Source organism: Numenius arquata, chromosome 28 (genome assembly GCF_964106895.1).
Source record: "Numenius arquata chromosome 28, bNumArq3.hap1.1, whole genome shotgun sequence".
Lineage (NCBI taxonomy): Eukaryota > Metazoa > Chordata > Aves > Charadriiformes > Scolopacidae > Numenius > Numenius arquata.
This window is the reverse complement of record NC_133603.1, coordinates 1,998,401-2,018,522: the sequence shown is the minus strand read 5'-3', so window position 1 is coordinate 2,018,522 and position 20,122 is coordinate 1,998,401. Positions and strand designations below refer to the sequence as shown.

The 20,122-nt window shown below is 54.5% G+C and overlaps 1 pseudogene; it reads left to right on the top strand.

Moving 5' to 3' along the window:
• The first annotated feature begins 11,940 nt into the window (after positions 1 to 11,940).
• On the top strand, positions 11,941 to 14,019 carry LOC141476094 (PHD finger protein 1-like; annotated as a pseudogene).
• Positions 14,020 to 20,122: the final 6,103 nt, after the last annotated feature.

The following is a 20,122-nucleotide window of genomic DNA, read 5'->3' as shown; positions in this document are numbered from 1 at the left end:
TTTGTGCCCGTTTCCTCTTGTCCTGTCCCTGGGCACCACTGAAAAAAGACTGGTCCCGTCCTCCTGACACCCACCCTTTAAGTATTTATAGGCGTTGATCAGATCCCCCCTCAGTCTTCTCTTCTCCAGACTAAAAAGACCCAAGTCCCTCAGCCTTTCCTCATCAGAGAGGTGCTCCAGGCCCCTCATCATCTTGCTCCTGCATCCCCTGCTTGCCTTCCTCTGCCCGGGGACTGCCTCAGAGATTCCCCGATCCATGAGGTGCCGAGGTTAAATTTGTTCTTTGCCTTTAATCTGTGTTTTTGTGGTTGTTCCTGCGTCCTGCCTGCATCGGCTCACACAATTATTATTTTTAGTGCTTGGGTTGTGCATCGTTTCGACCTTGGGAAAGAGGATGGAACTCGGCTTTGTTGTGCTACATCAAGATAAAGGCTGTTAATGAAAATATAATTACTGCAGGAGCGGTAATGTACTAGATTGGAGTTGGGTAGCTATCCTATTTTTTGAGCTTGCTGCTTTTGAGGTAGAAAAACTGCAAAGTTTAAATGTTTAAAGAAGTGCTAATAACTTCTACAGATTTACGCAACGACCGTTTAAATACCCTGAACTCAAGAAAATGGAGTAGAAAGCAAAAGCCGGAAGAGACACGTGTAAGAACAGAGAAATATAAAACCTTAAATCTTTTTGAGTTGCCTGAATCCCGGTTGACATCATTTGGAAATACTTCTTTCTAGGTTTGTCCAAAGCCTTTGCATTGAACCCACCAGCCTGCATCTGCCTTCCACTCTGCTTCTATCTACTTCTTGTCTAAATCTTACATGAGAGATGGGCAAAACTCAATTCCTCTTTCTCTTCTAATGCTTTTGTTATCGGGGGGCGGGGGAAGGGTTGGTGTCTAAGCCCAGTTGTAACCCATACGGAATTATTTTCCCTACGGCTATTTGTGTGATCCTCTGAAAGAAACCTTACTAGTCTGACACACTGAATTCTAATTAATTTCTGTAGCAAGTTACTCTGTCTTCTTGAATGATAACACTTGGTCTAACAACCTTTTACATACGTTTAAATGTGTTGGTTTTTTTTCCGTTACTGCATTTTTGGTCTTTCTGTGAACGGTCCATGAGGAAGGAGTAGGTCTGTCACCAAGAACATCAATTGCCATGTGAGCAAAACACTGATTTTATGTGGGATCTCTTTGATGACGTTTCTATGAGACATAAGGATTGTGTACAAAGTGTGATCTCTAAAGAAATAAAACAAGCCCCGAATCTTCTGTCTTATTATTTTAGCTTTTGGCTTTTCCATGCCGCTGTTTCCTCCTTTTTAAATGATCTAAGAAGTTGGGAAAAGAAGGGAGATCGGGCTTTTTCTTTTTTTTTAGAGCTGCAGAATGGCTGAAATGGAGGTACTTCCGGCAGAATTATTTTTAGGGTGTTCTTTTTTGCTGCTTTTACAACCTGATAAAAATATGCCTGGTCTGTCCCGGAAAACCAAGAAAACTTATTAAAAAAGCCAGCTGGAAAGTTGCTCTTTTGTGAGCTTCAGCTGAACTTTTGGATGCTGCAGAAGTCTGTGTTAAAGAATGAACTTCTGTCTTGTTTTCTTTTTCACATGAAGTAGTAAAAATTTAGGTCTCAAGACCTCTTTCCCTTTCCCGTCACCTCCTCCCAAAATCTCATACAACATGATTTCTGTTTGGTTTTTGCTCTAATTAAACACGAGGGTCTTAGGAAGCTGCGTAAACCTTGTCACTAAGCGTTCCTAGGGAGATAAAGCTTTAAGTGCTTTAATTTGTGTGGTTTAATACTGTCTCTCTGTCTTCCAGCACCGAGCCCTTGGATGCGTTCGCCCATGGAGACGCCTTCCAGTGAGTCCAGTAAACGACGTCGTCTTTACCGGTCCATCAGACGGTGTCCGGCTTCTTCCTGGGGACACCCGAGAGTCTTCCCGCGGAGGTGAGATCTCTGGGTGGAAAAGAGAATTGATCATAGAATCACTCAGGTTGGAAGGGACCTTCAAGGTCATCTAGTCCAACCATCAACCTAACTCTGACAAAAAAAACCATCACTAAACCATGTCCCCCAGCACCATGTCAACCCGTCTTTTGAACACCTCCAGGGATGGTGCCTCAGCCCCTTCCCTGGGCAGCCCATTCCAAGGCTTGATAACCCTTTCAGTGTCAAAATTTTTCCTAATGTCCAGTCTGAACCTCCCCTGGGGCAACTTGAGGCCGTTTCCTCTTGTCCCATCGCCTGTGACTTGGGAGAAGAGATCGACCTCCCCCGGCTACACCCTCCTTTCAGGGAGTTGTAGAGAGCGAGAAGGTCTCCCCTCAGCCTCCTTTTCTCCAGGCTGAACGCCCCCAGCTCCCTCAGCCGCTCCTCACAGGACTTGTTCTCCAGACCCCTCACCAGCTCCGTTGCCCTTCTCTGGACCTGCTCCGGCCCCTCAATGTCTCTTTTGTTGTCAGGGGCCCAAAACTGGACACAAAAATAGTCCCTGAAGGATAAGGCAGTGCTCAAGTAGGAGAATTATTGGCTGTGTGCAATGTCTTTCAGCACGAGGATCAATCTACCTCTCCTGCCTATATCTACACTGATTCTTTCGCTGTCTTTTAAGGGTGCACTGAGTGGCTCCCATTCTGGGAACAGAACGGGGGGGAAGTTAAAGGAAAAGTGGCAAGATATTCCAGCAATTGCTAAACAAGGGAGCTTTGCAGTGGCATGGATTGCCTCCCACCAGACCCACGAAACTCCGGCTAGCCGATGGAACAATGAAGCCGATGAGATGGCCCGACTTGCCCCCTCGCAAAATGAACCAATAGGGGAGAATTGGGAACGACTTCTGGAATGGTTACATGTGAAAAGGGGGCACACTGGGGCAAAAGATCTGCATGGAGAAGCTCAAACAAGAGGTTGGCCAGTCACCCGAGGAAATTGTCAGACTTGTATTCCAGCTCGTGGCCGACGCCGCGCGCCATTAGGAAAACATCCTCTTAGGGAAGACCCACTACGTATTCGAACGGGTGAAGGACTGTGGGGTGCCTGGCAAATAGATCACGTGGGTCCATTCCCAAGATCTAATGGAAAATATTATGTACGAGTAGGGGTAGAAATAACATCAGGCCTAGTGCAAGCCGAGGCTTTTCCCCGTGCCACAGGAGAGAACGCTGTTAAAGCCTTGCAACTGTGGCTTAGTACCCTTCCTAAGCCTCAGGCAATTCAGTCGGACAATGGCTCTCACTTTACAGCTAAAATTGTTCAGGACTGGGCCAAAGAGAAAGGAATTCAATGGGTATTTCACACTCCGTACTATCCTCAGGCTAATGGAACAGTGGAACGTACTAATGGCCTCCTCAAACCCCATGAATCAGAGTGGGACAAACAGCCTTTCGGAAGCTGTTGCCCACGGTAACAGCCGGTGGGGGGTGAATGGATGCCCCAAAATTACAGCCTTTAGCCCACAAGCTCCTACCATAGTCCCAACAGCTCCTGGCCCAGACCACCCCAGTAAACCCTCGCATTACCCTGGACAACCAGTCCTGGTGGAACTACCTACGATAGGAGCAGTTCCCCTAGCATTGGGTACACCCCTTAACAAATATACCTGGATTGCAAAAGATGCCCTAGACAAAGAATACAAAATTAATACTAGATGGACCGTCCCATCTTTTTAGTATCTGTAATCCCGCTTCCCGTTTTGAACCGAGGATGGCTTTTCTTTCATCTTGTCTTTCCAGGAACAGTCCACCAAAAACCAAAGACTCTACTGCAAGCTGTACTGAAGATATATGTAGGCTTTAATGCTTTAATCCTTTGCATCGTATTGGTACAATTGCTTTGTTTCGCTTATGCTTTTAGGATGTATTGTGTATCATCACAGAAACTGTTTTGGGCAACTCTTTACCCTTAGCTCTTGGGGAAGCTGTAGTCTCATAGATGTTACTGAATAGAAAAATGAGTTTGTGACGTTAGGGACCTCTGTAGCCCGGGCATTCAACCTCACTAATTGTTGGGTGTGCGGAGGACCACTTGGTTCAGCGACCTGGCCGTGGACCTCGGTCCCTGTTTCCCCTAATGGCTAGTGAGCAATTACAGCGAAGAAAAAAGGGACATCTGTTGGGAAGAAGAAAGCTCACCATCTCCTTGGCCAATCCGATACCCAGCTCGAGGCCAATACTGTCTGAGCCGCACTCAACCAGGTGGTACCTTTGTAGGGATCAGCACTTGTAATTGGACCTTCACACGTGGGAATCACGCGTCTCCCCCTAATGATCTTTTTGTGGTATCCGAAAGCAATTTAACTTCACTGCCAAAGGTCCTCGATAGGTTTGGGTGAATGAATCGGGGCACGTGAAGCTGTTTTCTGGCTTCTGGTCTCCGGTAAATATAACTGTCCACACAGACTGTTGGTATACACCAGAAAAAAACATAAGTTGTAACTGGAGGAATAGCACGGGTGCTTGGTGTTGCAGTGTTATAGATAGAGCCCACCATTCCAGTCCATGGCAAAATTTGGCATTCCATACCCCTTTAGGATTGAGTAATTCGACCTATTTTTCAGGTGCCCTAGACTCCCACTGGTCTATTTGAAAATGGCACCAGAGCACCGCAAGGCCACTATTGGATCTCTGGACACCATGCACACGAAATGCCACCAGCAAATTGGACAGGAACAGGTTACGTTGGAGGAATCCACCCTTTGTTTGTCCTCCTTCCCGAAAGCGGTGGTAATGATCTAAGTGTTAAGCTGTACGATGATCTCACACGGAATAAGCGATCTATTGACACCAGTCTGACACCTGGAAGTAGCCAAAAATGGGGAAAAGATGGCTGGTCCCCTGCAACAAACCATTGAACATCACGGGCCAGCCACCTGGAATCCTACTGAGTTAATTAGCGGTGCTCGAGAACCCATCTATAACCTAAACCGCATAATTCACCTTCAAGCTGTTTTAGGAATCGTTACTAACGAAACTGCTCGCGCCCCAGATCTGTTGGGGGGCCAGGCCACGCAAATGCAAACCCCAATTTTGCAACACCACGTGGTTCTCGACCACCTGCTGGCTGAAGGAGGAGGTGTTTGTGGTAAATTGAATGACTCAAATTGTTGCTTAAAAATTGATGATAACGGCCAGATTGTCAAACAAATAACCTCTGGGATAAGAAAGTTAGCCCACGTCCCTGTCCAAACCTGGAAAGACCGGGAAATTGATCCCTTTTCCTGGCTTCTAGGAGGTCCATGGGTCAAACGAATTCTGTTCTACTTGCTGTGTGGAACTGCAATGCTTTTCTTCTTACCGTGTATAATTCCGTGTTTAATACGATGGATTCAAAGTGCGGTACAAAATACGGAGTTTGTACCTACTGTCTCCCCTAACGGCGTGAAGTGTGTACGGGCCGTCCCAGAACCTGTTTCTTTGCCCCTAAATATTGTGTAAACTCCTGCCTAATTCTCCCTCTTTCCCTCCCCCCTCCTCACCCACCACGGGTCCTGAAGAACTCCTCGGGGACCTTCGAGCCGCGGGGTGGATGTAAGAGCCCGACAGACCGATAAGATGCCTCAAAGCCCGCTCGCCGCAGGACTTCTATCGCCGGTGTACCCATAACAAAGGATTTGTGTCCTTGGTTCTCAAAACTCTACCCTGTTTAACCCAAAAACTTGCCTGTTTCTCAAGGCCCAGCGCTGCTCACGAGGCAGAGGCAGGGCGGGGGGGAGGGGGCTCGTGCAGCAACCGTGTGGGACACCGATGGGATGAGCACAGTGGGAGACAGTGCCAAAAGCCTTGCTGAAGTCAAGGTAGATGACATCTGCTGCTCTCCCCTCATCCAGCCATCCAGTTATAACGTCACAGAAGGCTATCAGACTGGTCAAGCATGATTTACCCTTGGTAAATCCGTGTTGACCACGTCCAGTAACTTCTTGATCTTCAACGTGTTTGGAGATGACACCCAGAACGAGTCTCTCTGTTATTTTCCCAGGGATGGAGGTGAGACTAACCGGCCTGTAGTTCCCTGCGTCCTCCTCCTCGCCCTTTTTGTAGACTGGTGTGATATTTGCCTTCCTCCAGTCCTCAGGCACTTCACCTGTTCTCCAAGACCTCTCAAAAATGACGGAGCTGGCTGTGTGACAGAACTCAGAGGGTCATAATTAATGGAGCAGGGTCAAGCTGGAGGCCTGTAACCAGCGGTGTCCCCCAGGGGTCAATACTCGGCCCAGTCCTGTTCAACATATTCATCAATGACCTGGACGAGGGGACAGAGTGTATCCTCAGCAAGTTCGCTGATGACACCAAACTGGGAGGGCTGGTCGACACTCCAGAGGGCTGTGCCGCCATCCAGCATGACCTGGACAGGCTGGAGAGCTGGGCAGAGAAGAACCTCATGAGGGTCAACGAGGGCAAGCGTAGGGTCCTGCACCTGGGGAGGAAGAACCCCAGGCACCGATACAGGTTGGGGATGGATCTTCTGGAAAGCACTACTGAGGAGAAGGGTCTGGGAGTCCTGGTGGATAGCAAACTTTCCATGAGCCAGCAGTGCGCCCTTGTGGCCAAGAGGCCAACGGGATCCTGGGCTGCGTAGGGAAGAGTGTGGCCAGTAGGTGGAGGGAGGTCATTCTCCCCCTCTGCTCTGCACTGGTGAGGCCACAACTGGAATACTGCGTCCAGTTCTGGGCTCCCCAGTTCAAGAGAGACAGGGAACTACTGGAGAGAGTCCAACGCAGGGCAACAAAGATGACTGAGGGATTGGAGCATCTCCCTGATGAGGAAAGGCTGGGAGAGCTGGGGCTCTTCAGCCTGGAGAAGAGAAGGCTGAGGGGAGACCTTATCTGTGTTTACAAGTACCTAAAGGGTGGGTTGAAGGAGGATGGAGCCGGACTCTTTTCAGGGGTTCCCAGTGACAGGACGAGGGGCAACGGGCACAAGCTGGAACATGGGAAGTTCCATCCAAATATGAGGAGAAACTTCTTTCCTGTGAGGGTGGCAGAGCCCTGGAACAGGCTGCCCAGGGAGGGGGTGGAGTCCCCTTCCCTGGAGATCTTCGAGACCCGCCTGGATGCTCCCGAGCGATGTGCTCTGGGCAGCCCTGCTTCAGCAGGGGAGTTGGACCGGATGGTCTCTAGAGGTCCCTTCCAACTCCGACAACTCCGTGATTCCGTGACTGTCACATCGATGGGCCCCGCTACGGGCCGACAGGGACTATAAATGACCGTCGTGCCCCACTGCAGTGGGGGACCCCTCCCCACCACCCACCCTCACCAAGGCCTGAGAGTCACGGAATGGGACCGGGACCTAACATGCCCCCCCCCCCGCCTTTTCCAGTGACCCCTCCCAGCCCCTTTACCCCCCGCCAAGATGCAACAGCCCCCCCGCACCTCCCCCCCCCAAAGCCTACAAGGACAGGCGGGTGCCCTCTGAGACCCCCCCAAACCACCCCCAGCACCACTAAATACTTCCTGACGCGCCTGAATGCCCCCAGCCCCCCCAAAGTCCCCCACAAACCCCCTCAAAGCCCTGGAGCCCCCCCAACCCACCCTTATGTTCATCTCTCAGCCCCTCAGACCCCCCCGGCTCATCCCACGCCTCCCCCCCAGACCCCCCCTTTATGTTCATCTCACAGCCCCCCCCAAGGTCGTCGTTCCCCCCCCCAGCGGCTAAAAGATGCCCTCGACCACCCCCCCAAACCCTTTATTATTAAAATAAATCACCCGTTTCAGCTCTTTGATGTTTTTTTTGTTTCAATTAACTTTATTTTACTTTATTATTTTTACATTTTTATTTATTGAAAAAAAAAACCAATTCAATCCAATTGTTCAATCCAATTGTTCAATCCAATTGTTCAATCCAATTATTTTTACATTTATTTCAGAGCAGCGCTCGGTGGCGGCAGCAGCGGTCCCCTCGCAGGGCGCCGCCATTTTCCCCCGGGACACGTGAGCGCGAACAACCAATCAGCGATGGGGCAGGAAGTGGCGGGGGTTACTTCCGGTTGGGGTGGGCCGTGCCCACCACGCACTGGTTCACCTGAGGGAGGGGGAAGGGGGGGGGGTGTTGTGGGACCCCCCAGAACGGCCCTTGGACCCCCCCCCCCCCCCCAAACACCTTCCCCTTCTCCAACAGCTCCAACCTCACCCAAATCTACCCCCCGCCCTCCCAAAATAGCCCCCCCCCCCAATCTACCCCTTTTCCCCCAAAACAGCCCCCCAGCCCCAAACCTACCTCCCGTTGCCCCCAAAACAGCCCCCCCTTGACTCCCCCCCACCCAAACAGTTCACCCCCAAATCACCCCCTGCCCCCAAATCTGCCCCAGTCCCCCCAGTTACACTCCTCTGCGCCCCCAACCATCCCCCCCTTCCCAAATCATCCATCCCCCCAAAGCCATATTAATGCCCCCCCCCCCGAAAATTTCCCCATTGCTTGTTTCCCAAATTATCCTTGAGCTCCCCCCCCTCCCCCCCTCCATCCAAACCTCCCCCCCCCCACCTTGCTGGCGAAGCGCAGGGAGTTGAGGGTCTCACAGAAGTTCTCCTCCAGGGGGGAGATGTTCACAAACATGAGCCTGGGGGGAGTCGGGGGGTGTGGGGTGTCAAAGGGGCCCCCCCAAACCTCCCCCACCCCCAATAACCCCAAACACCTTCCAGCCCCCCCACATCCCCCTCATAAGCCTCCCCCCCAACAAACCCTAGCCACAAAGAACCCCCAAGCCCCCCCACCCCCAAAACTCCCCCCAGCCTCCCCATCCCCCCCCACACCTCCCCCAGGCCCCCCCAAACCTCCCTCAACCCTCCCACCCCCCAACCCGCTCCGGCCCCCCCCAAACGACGCTCCATCTCCTGCCCGTGGAGCTGCTCCCCCAGCTGCCAGTGTCGCCTCCACCTGCAGGTGCTCCTCTATCACCTGCAGATGGACCTGGGGGGGGAAACGGCCCCCGGGGGTGGGGGAGAACAGCCCTCGGTTAACACAGGAGGGGGAAAGACTGGCTCCGCAGGGGTGGAAAAGCAGCCCTGGTTGGGGGGACGCACACACACAGAAACCAGCCTCGACTGCGGGGTGCTGAGACAGCCCCGCTCCCGGGTGGCGCTTTGGGGCTGAGAGCAATCAGAGCAGAAAACCACCTTTTTTTTTATTTTTCTCCTCATTTTGCTGGAGGAAAGCAGGGAGATCTCCCCCCTCCGTGACCCACCTCCCTTTCCTGCAGCGCGGCCGCCAGCGCCCTGGCCTGCCCTTCGGCCTCGGCCACCGCTCGCCCCCCTTCCTCCACCTCCTCCTCCAGACGCCGCTTGTCCTCTGCCAAGCGCTGCGCCTCCCTCCGCCATTGATCTCTCTCATCCCGGCAGCTCGTCAGCTCCTTCTCCGTGCTCCTGGGGGACACGCACACCTCGTGTTAGGGGGGGGAAGTGACACCCCAATTCCCGGGGTGGGGGGCGGGGGGGGTCTCACTCCAGGCGGAGGGTGAGGAGGGTCCCCTGCTGCTGCTGTTCCTGCAGCTCCTTCTCCTGCTGCTCCAGGCGCTGGCGCAGCTCCTTCTCCTGCTGCTCCAGCCCCGCTCTCACCCGGCGGCTGTCCCCCAGCGCAGCCCGCAGGTCTGACACCTGCCCCTTCAGGTCCCGGGGGGGCGCTTGGGGCGGGTGGCAGCGGTTGGTGCTGCTGGTGGGGCACCTGTGGGGACATCGGGGGGGTTGGGGGCACCAGGGGGACATCAGAGGGGAGACAACTGTGGGGACACTGGAGGGGGTTGGGGATATGAGGGGACATGGGGGGGGCACTCGAGGGGACACTGGGAGTTGGGGGCTCCAGGGGGACATCGGAGGGGAGACACCTGTGGGGACACGGGGAAAATGGGAGAGGGGCTTGGGGACGCCAAAGGGGCGCCTGTGAGGAGGTGAAGAGGGACTTGGGGAACACCGGGTGACATGGGAGGGGTGGCCCCGGGGACACCAAGGGAGTTGGGGGACACCAAGGGACTGGTCCCATCACTCACCAGGCCGTGGGGCGGCTGCAGCAGCCAGTTGAGGGGCTGGGGAGGGACACGGGGGAAGGGACATGGAGGGAGGGAGGGTGGGCTCCCAGTATGGTACTGGGACCAGTGCCACTCCCCCAGCCCCAGTCCCTACTCCCCTCCCCAGTTCCCCCCCCCCAGCCCCAGTCCCTACTCCCCCCCCCCAGTTCCCCGTTACCTGCCCTGCCCGCCGCCCCCACGCTAAGGGGCAGGAGCGGGGCGCAGCCGTCGTCCCCCGCGGTCCGGACCCGTTTCCGCTCGGGCGCCGCCACCTTCTCCCCGGCGGGGGCCGGTCTCTTCCCGCGGGCTGCACGCACCGGCAGGCGGGAAGGGCCCGGCTCCGCCATCGCCTTCTCCTTGGCGGGGTCCATTCTCCTGTCGGGGGCTGCACGCACCGGCCCAAGGGAAGAAAGCGGCCCCGGCCCCCGGCGCGCCCCGCGCCCCTTTGAATAGCCCGGCACCGCCCCGCCCCGCCCCCGCGCGCGGCTCTCCGCCAATCGCCGCTCTCTCGCCGCCTCGCCCAGCCAATCGGCTGCCAGAGGCTGCCCCTCCTTTTGCGTCACGTGATGCCGCACCGGCCGCTCCCGCCAGGCCCGACTGCCGGCGCGGGGCGTGGAGATAGGCGTGGCTTGGGCGACGGGGGCGGGGCCTGGGGCTGGCGGAGCAGCGGGGGGGCGGAGCCGTTGGGGGCGGAGAGATAGGCGGGACTTGCTGGAGGGAGGCGTGGTCTGATTTTGGCGGAGCGGCCGGGGAATGGGCGGTGGGGGGCGGAGAGAGGGGCGTGGTCAGCGCGGCGGGGGCGGGGCCTGGAGCTGGGGGGGCACAAGCCGAGCCCCGGGGGTGAGTTGGGGGCGGGGCCTGCGCGGCGGGGGCGGGGCCGGGGCAGCCCCGGGGTAGGGGGGGGCCGGGGCAGTTCGGGGAGGGGGAACGGGGCGGGGGGGGCAGCGCCGTGAGGAGGGGGGGGGGGGCAGCGCCGGAGCAGCCCCGGGTTCCCCCTCCCCCGCCCCGGGGCTGGTGCCCGCGGGGGGTCCCCGGGGTGGGGGGGGGGACCAGTGCCGCCGTCCCTCCGCGCCACCCCTGTCCCCCCCGCTCGGCCCCGCCGCCGCCGGTAAGGGGGGGGGCCGGGACCCCGGGACACCCCGCGCCCCGCCGGGACCCCCCCGGTGCCAACCCCCCCCCCCGGGGCAGGGGGGCTGGGGAGGCGACCTCCCTGGACGGGACCGCCCCGCTGCCTGCGTGAGCCCCCCCCGACCGGGACACCCCCCTCCCAACCGGGACAGCCCCCCCCGTCCCCCAAATCGGGACCCCCCCCGAGCGGGATACATCCCCCCCCCCCACCCCCCCAAACCCGGGGAGCTCCTCCCGAAACGGGACCCCACTAAACCGGGACACCCCCCCCAATCCGGGACACACCCCCCAGCCTGGGAGGGGCCCCCCCAAACCGGGAGCACTCAAAACGCACCCCCCCCGCCCGCAAACCGGGACCCCCCCATCGCTGTGTGAGCCCCCCCCCGGACCGAGACCCCCTCCGATTGGGAACCTGCCCCCTCCCCCATTCCTCCATGACCCCCCCCAGGCTGGGACACCCCCCCCCCAAACTGGGAGCCCCCTCCAATCCAAGACACCCCCCTCCAAACTGGGAGCCCCTCCCATTCTTCCCTGAGCCCCCCCAGTCCGAGACCCCCCCAAAGTGGGAACCCCGCCCAATCCTGCATGAGCCACCCAGGCTGGGACCCCCCCAAACTGGGACCCTCCCCCCATCCCAGCATGCTCCCCCCCCCAAACTGGGAGCCCCTCCCAGCCCCATTCCTTTGGGGGGGGGGGGTGGTAAATCCTGCCCCCCCCCATCCCTCTCCCCCGATGCATTTTTGGGGGGGGGTGTCCCTAGCTGGGGGTCACTCAGCTCCAACCCCCCCCCCCCCCAACAGGCACCCAGGATGTGATGGCGAGCGAGGCGGGCCCCCCCCCCCAGCCGCGCCCCCCGCTGCCCCCCCCCAGCCGCCCCCGCTTTTGGGAGGGCCAGGACGTCCTGGCCCGTTGGACGGACGGGCTCCTCTACCTGGGCACCATCAAAAAAGTGGGTGCCCGACCCCCCTAAATGCCCCCCTCCCCCCAAATGGCCCCTCCCATTTTAACACACGCCCCCTTTTTTTTTTTGCCCCCCCCCCCCCCAGGTGGACACAGGGCGCCGGGGCTGCCTGGTGCAATTCGAGGATAATTCCCAATTCCTCGTCCTTTGGAAAGACATCAGCCCCGGTAAGAGCCTCCTCCTAAATTAATGAACCTTCCTTTAATTAATGAACGCCCCCCTCTCCTTTAATTAATTACCCCCCCGTTGTTAATTGCCCCCCCCCCCCGCTAGCGGCAGTGCCGGGTGAGGAACAATCCTGCTGCGTCTGCTCCGGCCGAGCCCTGAACCCCGAAAACCTCCTGGTTCGCTGCGAGAAGTGCGGCCATGGTGAGTGTGCCCCCCCCGCACCTATTCCGGGGACACCCCCCCCCAAAATGTAACAGCCCCCCCCCCCAAAGCCTACCACCAGCAGTGCCACCTCCCCGCCGCCCACCCCGCCGGACCCTGGATGTGCCGCCGCTGCGTCTTCGCCTTGGCCACCAAGGTGAGCCCCAACGAGGGGGGGGGCGAGGGGTGTTTTGGGGGGGGGGGCACCACACGGGACGCCCCCTCCCCTTCATTTGCCTCCCCCCCCCCTTCCTTGTCCCCGCAGAGGGGGGGGGCGCTGAAGAAGGGCCCCCAAGCCAAGGCGATGCTCAGCATGAAGGCGGTGCTGCCCTACCAGCTGAAGACCCTGGAGTGGGACCCCCCCCCACCTCGCCAACCGCCAGCAGTGCTACTGCTACTGCGGGGGGCCCGGCGAGTGAGTACAGACCCCCCCTAACCCCCCCCGCTTTGCAATTTCGGGGTGCCCCCCCCCCCTTAAATTAATTAATTAATTAATCCCCCCCCCCAGGTGGAACCTGAAGATGCTGCAGTGCCGGGGCTGCGCCCAGTGGTTCCACGAAGCCGGTACCCAGTGTCTGAGCAAACCCCTGCTCTACGGGGACCGGTGGGTCCGGGGGGGGGGGGCAAGGGGGGGGAAAAGGGGTGACACCACCCCCACCCCCCCCCTCCGGCTTCCTAATGGGGGGGGACACACTGTTAAATCCCCCCCTCCCCCCCGCTTTGAAATTCTTGCCCCCAGGTTTTACGTCTTCGAGTGCTGCGTCTGCACCGGGGGGGTCGAGAGCGTCCGGCGGCTGCCGCTGCGGTGGTGAGGGGGCGGGGGGGCCCCAACTGCACCCCCCCCCAACTGCACCCCCCCCAACTGCACCTCCCCCCCCCCCCAAATCGCACCCCCCCAAACTGCACCCCCCGGCATCCCTCAATCTGCAGCCCCCAAACTCCACCCCACCCCCCCAGCACCCCCCCAATGCACCTCCCCCACCCTGTACCCCCCCCAAACTGCACCCACCCCCCCGCACCCCCTCATTTTTGGGGTCCCTCCACCCCCCCTCATTTTTGGGGGCCCCCCCAGGGTGGACATTGCCCCCCCATCACCCCCCATTTTTGGGGGTTTCCCAGAGAACCGTTCCCGTCATCACTCTGTATTTCTGGGGGCCCCCCCAGGACACCCTTCCTCCACCCCCCCTGATTTTTTTGGGGGGCCTCCCCCTTATTTTCGGCCCCCCCCCCAGGGTGGACATCGCCCACCTCATCCTCTACCACCTGAGCGTCTGCTGCAAGAAGAAATACTTCGATCTGGAGCGGGAGATCCTGCCCTTCACCAACGCCAACTGGGACGCGCTGCTGCTGGGGCCGGTACGGGGGGTGCCCGCACCCCAAAAACCACGGGGGGGGGTCGGGGAGGGGTGGTCTCACCCCCCCTATGCCCCTGCAACCCCCCCCCCCCCCCCCCTGCAGCTCGCCGAGACCCCCAAAGGGGAGCGCTACGGGCAGCTGCTGGGGGCTCTCAGCGCCCACAAGGACAGGTGGGTGCCCCCCTCCGAACCCCCAAACCCCTCCTGACCCCCCCCACCCCCCCAGCACCCCTAAATCCTTCCTGATGCCCCTGAATGCCCCCAGCCCCCACGAACCCCCCCCAAAGCCCCCCAGACCCCTGCCCCCATGTTCGCTTCTCAGCCCCCCCCTCTCCCCCCAGGTTCATCTCAAAGCCCCCCCCAAAGCCCCCCCTCCAAGCTCCCAGCCCCTCCCAGACCCCCTAAAAGACCCCCCCCGACCCCTCCAAACCACCCCAAAGGCCCCCCCCAGCCCCCCTCCCCAAACCCTTCCTCCTCCCCAGGTTCATCTCTCAGCCCCCCCAAACGCCCCCCCCCCTCCCCCAAACCACCCCAGAGCCCCCTCCAGACCCCCACAAGACCCTCCCCCCAAACCCAAGGCCCCCCCATCAGGCCCCCCCCCCAGCCCTCTCCAGAAGCGCCCCTCCCCCCCAACCCCCCCTCTCCCCCCCCAGGTTCATCTCTCAGCCCCCCCTCTCCCCCTTGGTTCATCTCAATGCCTCCCCCCCAAGCCCCCAGCTCCCCCAAGCCCCTAAAAGACCCCCCCTTAACCCCCCCCAGATCCCCTCAAACCCCTCCTCCCCCCCCCAGGTTCATCTCTCAGCCCCCGCAGCCCCCCCCTCTCCCCCCAGGTTCATCTCAAAGCCCCCCCCAAAGCTCCGAAGCCCCCCCTCCAAGCCCCCAGCCCCTCCCAACCCCCTAAAAGACCCCCCCCTAGCCACTACTATCATAGCTTGGCTGGGTGCACCCTTCAGGCCACCAAGTAACATTGAGATATTTGTCTGGAGACGCGACTGGCTATCTGGCGGTGGCTATGGTTTCGCAACCCCAATAGGCACAATAATGATGATTAGGGTGATTACAGTAACCTTTTCCCGGATTTGAGCTGGGACACCAATAGGTAGCCCTTACATTCACCCAGGGTTCACACCCTGTGCCCCCAGGAAATCCCACTGCAGCTCCTATTAGTTCGCAATTGGTTAAATTAAAAGAGGGTGCTCCCGCAGTAATATTCATTGGGAGGATCCTGGCTTCATTCCAACTGGAGATAGTCCAATTAAAGGGCTGATGTGGATACCCTAATATCCTGGATATTAAAAGACTTAGTAAGATAACAGCCTTCATTTCCCCACAGTTCAATACCTCTCTGCCTTCCTCGTCTACTCTTTTGCGGAGAGCAACGGGATTTCAGTATCTTCTCGGCAGCAGCAGGTAGTCTTCAGGGGAACCCAGCTGGTATCCTGTCAACAATTTAAATATTTCCACCTGTTTGGCTGTTGTGCCCGTTTCCAGACAAATTCTATGGCACACAGTCTTAGAACTTTATACCAGTCCGTTTCATATACTTCCCAAAGTTCAGGTATTGACAATTCCCATCCACAAAATAATTTACAGATCTCCACTGGATCATCTGGTTCCCGGATATACCTTAAGTCTTTACGACATTTCATGCAATAATTTTGCCTGTTAAATGAAACACAAGACCATTTTCTGTTACAATTTAAACGCTGGCATACAACCCAACATAAGTGCCCAGAGGTAGGGTGTTTTAGACAGGGTATTCCACGGGGACCTCCTATCCCGGATGACACATGTATTTCTGTTTCTGTTTCACAACAAAAGGGAAAAACCTGGGGAGTTCCAGTGAGTTTATATAGCCCAGACCCCCCCGTTTGGTCAGGGATCCTCTCTTCACTCCAGGGTGCAAAATATACTCTCCGCAGATTATTTCCGGGTGATAGTTGGAACCATTGATATAAACTATTTCTTACTTCTCTCCTAGAATGATTCATTTACCAACTTCACTCCGTCTGATTGTTACCCGGAGATCCCCTGGTTGCGTCGTTACTGTCCACTTTTCTGGAAAGATAGGTCCCTTAATTCGGCTGGCATGAGTCCATCCTTTTTCCGCTGTCCGTACAGCCGTATCTGTAGTAAGTAAAACAACAAAAGGTCCCTCCCAACAGGGTGTTAAGGAGGTTTCTTTCCAGGTCTTAATTAATACCTGGTCTCCAGGCTGGACTCGGTGCAAAGAGATGTCCAAGGGGGGTCTTTGTACTACCAAGCCCTTCCTTCTTAGTTCCTGTCTTCTTTTTGTGAGTTCCAAAATGTATTCTGTTAATATTTTATCTTCAACCTTTGGATGCTCTACTAATAACCCAAAATCATAAGGCATCCCATACAACATTTCAAAGGGGGATATACCAGTATCTGTTCTTGGTTGGGTCCTAATATAAAGCAAAGCCAACGGTAAACATTTAACCCAATTCATTTTTGTTTCCACCATAAGTTTAGTTAAGTGTTTCTTTATTTCCCCATTCATTCTCTCTACTCTTCCAGAACTTTGTGGGTGCCAGGGGGTATGATACTCCCACTTTGTACCGAACAATTCAGTTATTCCTTTAATCACTTTAGATGTAAAGTGTGGGCCTCGGTCTGAGTCTATTACTGCAATAGTTCCATATCTCGGGATAATTTCTTCCAACAGAATTTTAATAACTGTCTTGGCAGTAGCCCTTACCACTGGAAAGGCTTCTACAAAGTGTGTGAGGTGATCAACCAAGACTAATAAATACTGATATCGCCCGACCTTCGGCAATTCGGTAAAATCCACCTGTATTTTCTCAAAGGGTCTCTTAGCCAGTTCCCGACCCCCTTGAACCTTTTCCCTCAGTTGTCGTTTATTCACTCTGCGACACGTTAGACACCCTTCTAAAATTCTCTTGGCCAGATTGTAGATTCCAACACAGGCATAGTTCGTTTCGAATTGATCTACTAATGCCTGAACCCCCCAGTGTGTTTTATCATGCAACTTGTTTAATACTTTTCGAGCTAGTCCTTTTGGGAGAATCTCTCTGCCATCCGGTAGCAGCCACTTATCACCATTTCTTTTTGCTCCAATTTGTTTTAACTTATCCAATTCTTGGAGGGTGAATGTCTTATCTAATTTTAGCCGTTCAGGTTCTTCTCCCAATGTCTGAACTATTAACAATGTGGCCTGTTTCGCCTCTGCATCGGCTAGATTGTTCCCTCTTACTGTATGTGTTAGTCCCTTCTGATGTCCGTTTACATGGACTATAGCTATCCTTAGTGGACCTCGTAAGGCCTTTAAAATCTCCTGGATTAGTTTTTCATGGACTAATCCCTTTCCTTGGGTGTTGATTAAACCTCGCTCTTCCCAAATTTTTCCAAAAGTATGTACCACCCCAAAGGCATACTTTGAATCTGTATAAATAGTTCCAATTTTATTTTCTAAGAGATTTAATGCTCTTAACATGGCATATAGCTCGCACGCTTGTGCGGACCATGCTTTACTTAATGGTCCTGATTCTTTTACCTCAAAGGTATGCCCATCCACAATAGCATATCCTGATTTCCGTTTTCCTTCGACCACTCGTGAAGAGCCATCCACAAATAATTTTTCTCCTTCATCCAGTTCATATTCTTCTAAGTCTTCCCTTATCTTAGTCTGTAAATTTATTAGTTGGAGGCAGTCGTGGGTCAAATTTTCTTTAGGTTCTCCGTACAAAAATTGGGCGGGATTTTGAATAGCAGTGGTTTCCATTTCTAGCCTAGGGGAGTTGATTAAAATTCCCTCATATTTTAACAATCGACTATCTGTAAGCCACTTATCAGCCCTTTGTTGTAATACTCCCCGAATGTTATGGGGGGTGTATACCTTTAGTTCACCTCCTAAGGTGACTTTTCCAACCTCTTCTACCAGTAATGCAGTGGCCACTATGGCCTGCAGGCAGGTGGGCCACCCGCGGCTTACAGGATCCAGTATTTTAGAATAATATCCTATAGGCTTTCTTTGTCCTGCCCACCCTTGGGTCAGAACCCCATAAGCAGTCCCATTATCTACATTGATAAAAAGTTGAAAGGGTTTTCGGATATCGGGTAAACTGAGGACAGGTGCTTCTATCAGATCTCTTTTTATATTCTCCCAGCGATTGTCATCCTCGATGGACCATTTTACTAATCCGTTTTTAGTTAATTTTTCATACAAGAATTTTACTTTACTGCTGTAATTTTCTATCCACTGTCGACAATACCCTAATAATCCCAATAACTGTCTTATCTGTCTTTTATTAGTGGGCGCTGTTAGAGACAAAATTCCTTTTACTCTTTCAGGATCTAATTTCTTATGTCCCTTTGTGAGCCAATGCCCTAAGTATTTTACCTCTTCTTCAGTGAACTGTAATTTGGATTTAGCAACCTTTAATCCTTTGAGGCCTAAAAAGTTCAATAGCTTGATGCTCTCATTTCTGACTTCTTCCTGAGTCTTTCCAGCAATTAGTAAATCATCCACATATTGTATTAGGATTTGTCCCTGACCTAATTCGTAAGATTCTAATAACTGTTCCAGAGCCTGTCCAAACAAATTTGGGGATTCTGTGAATCCCTGGGGCAAAACGGTCCACCGTAACTGTTGTTTCCTATGCGTCTTGGGATTCTCCCACTCGAAAGCAAAATAGTCTCTGCATTTTTCCTCTAATGGACAGGCCCAAAAAGCATCTTTTAAATCTATAACACTATACCATTTATAATCGGGACTTAACCGATTGAGTATAGTGTGAGGATTAGCCACCACAGGGAACCGGGTAACGGTTTGTTCATTTACAGCTCTCAGGTCCTGTACTAAGCGATAAGACCCATCTGATTTCTTTATGGGCAATATGGGAGTATTATGGGGAGACATACAGGGTTCCAGAAGCCCTTGGGCTAAAAGTCTCTCAATTACTGGCTGCAACCCTTCCCTCCCCTCTCTAGAGATGGGATACTGTTTTATCCTAATTGGCCGGTCTGGGTTTTTTATGGAAACCGTAATTGGTTTGATATTTAGCTTTCCCACCGACCCTGGGCTATACCAAATTTCTGGATTTATCTTGGCTTCATCTTCGGCGGTTAATAAACATAATTTTATTTTCAATTTCTCTTGGTCTACTTCTAAATTGATTCCTAATTCTACCATCAGGTCCCGTCCCAAGAGGTTATATTCAGCTTCAGGGACCAATAAAAAGGTTCCCACCCCATATTTGTTTGGGGCTTCTATTGTTACATTCCTTATCAGGAGTACTTTGAAAGGTTCCCCCTTTGCACCAATTATTTGGAGTGTATCTTTTGATTTAACACATCCAGATGGTAATCTTTGGACGGTTGATCTCTCGGCGCCTGAGTCCACAAGGAACTCGAACACCTCATGCTGAGGACCCAATTTCAATTTTATCAAGGGCTCTGTGTTTCTCTGGGTCCCCAGCAAATAGAGCCCCTGACCCCCCTAATCCTCCTTAAAAATCCTTTCATCCTGCGCCCTCTTCCGGCAGTTTCTCTGAATGTGTCCCTTCTTATGACAATAAAAACATTCCATGCTTTGTGTATCAACCTTCTGTTTCCTCAGCTCCACTGGACCCCTTTGGGGACCTTCCCTTCCCCTGACTTGATTTTGCCCCTCTCTCACCGCTGCCATCAGAATTCTGGCTTGTTTCTTCTGATTTTCTTCTTCCCTCCTTACGTATACCTTTTGAGCTTCTCGGAGTAGCTCATCTAACCCTCTCCCCTGCCAGTCCTCTATTTTCTCTAACTTCTTTCTGATATCTGTCCACGATTTAGCCACAAATTGAGTTTTTAATAGAGTTCGACCCACTGGGTTATCAGGGTCTAACCCGGAATACAACTGCAAACTTTTCCTTAATCTTTCTAGCCATTCAGTGGGGGTCTCATCTTTCTTTTGTTGCTCATTAAAGGCCTTATTAATGTTCTGCCCCCGGGGTACAGAGTCTCTAATCCCCTGAATTACCATATCCCGGAGGTCAACCATGTTATTTCTATGTGCAGGATCCTGGTTATCCCAGTTAGGCCGCTGCAGGGGCCATTTAATATCTCCATTGGGACCATTCAGATGCCTCTGATCCCAGTACCTCATGCCCGCCGTTCTAATCATTCCTCGTTTTTCGTTTGTAAACAAGATTTTTAAGATAGACTCCATCTCGTCCCAAGTATAAATGTTAGGCCCGAGGAATTGATCAAAATGCTCTGCTACCCCTAATGGGTCCTCTAACAGGTGTCCCATTTCTTTCTTAAACTCCCTCACATCCCCGGAGCTGAGGGGT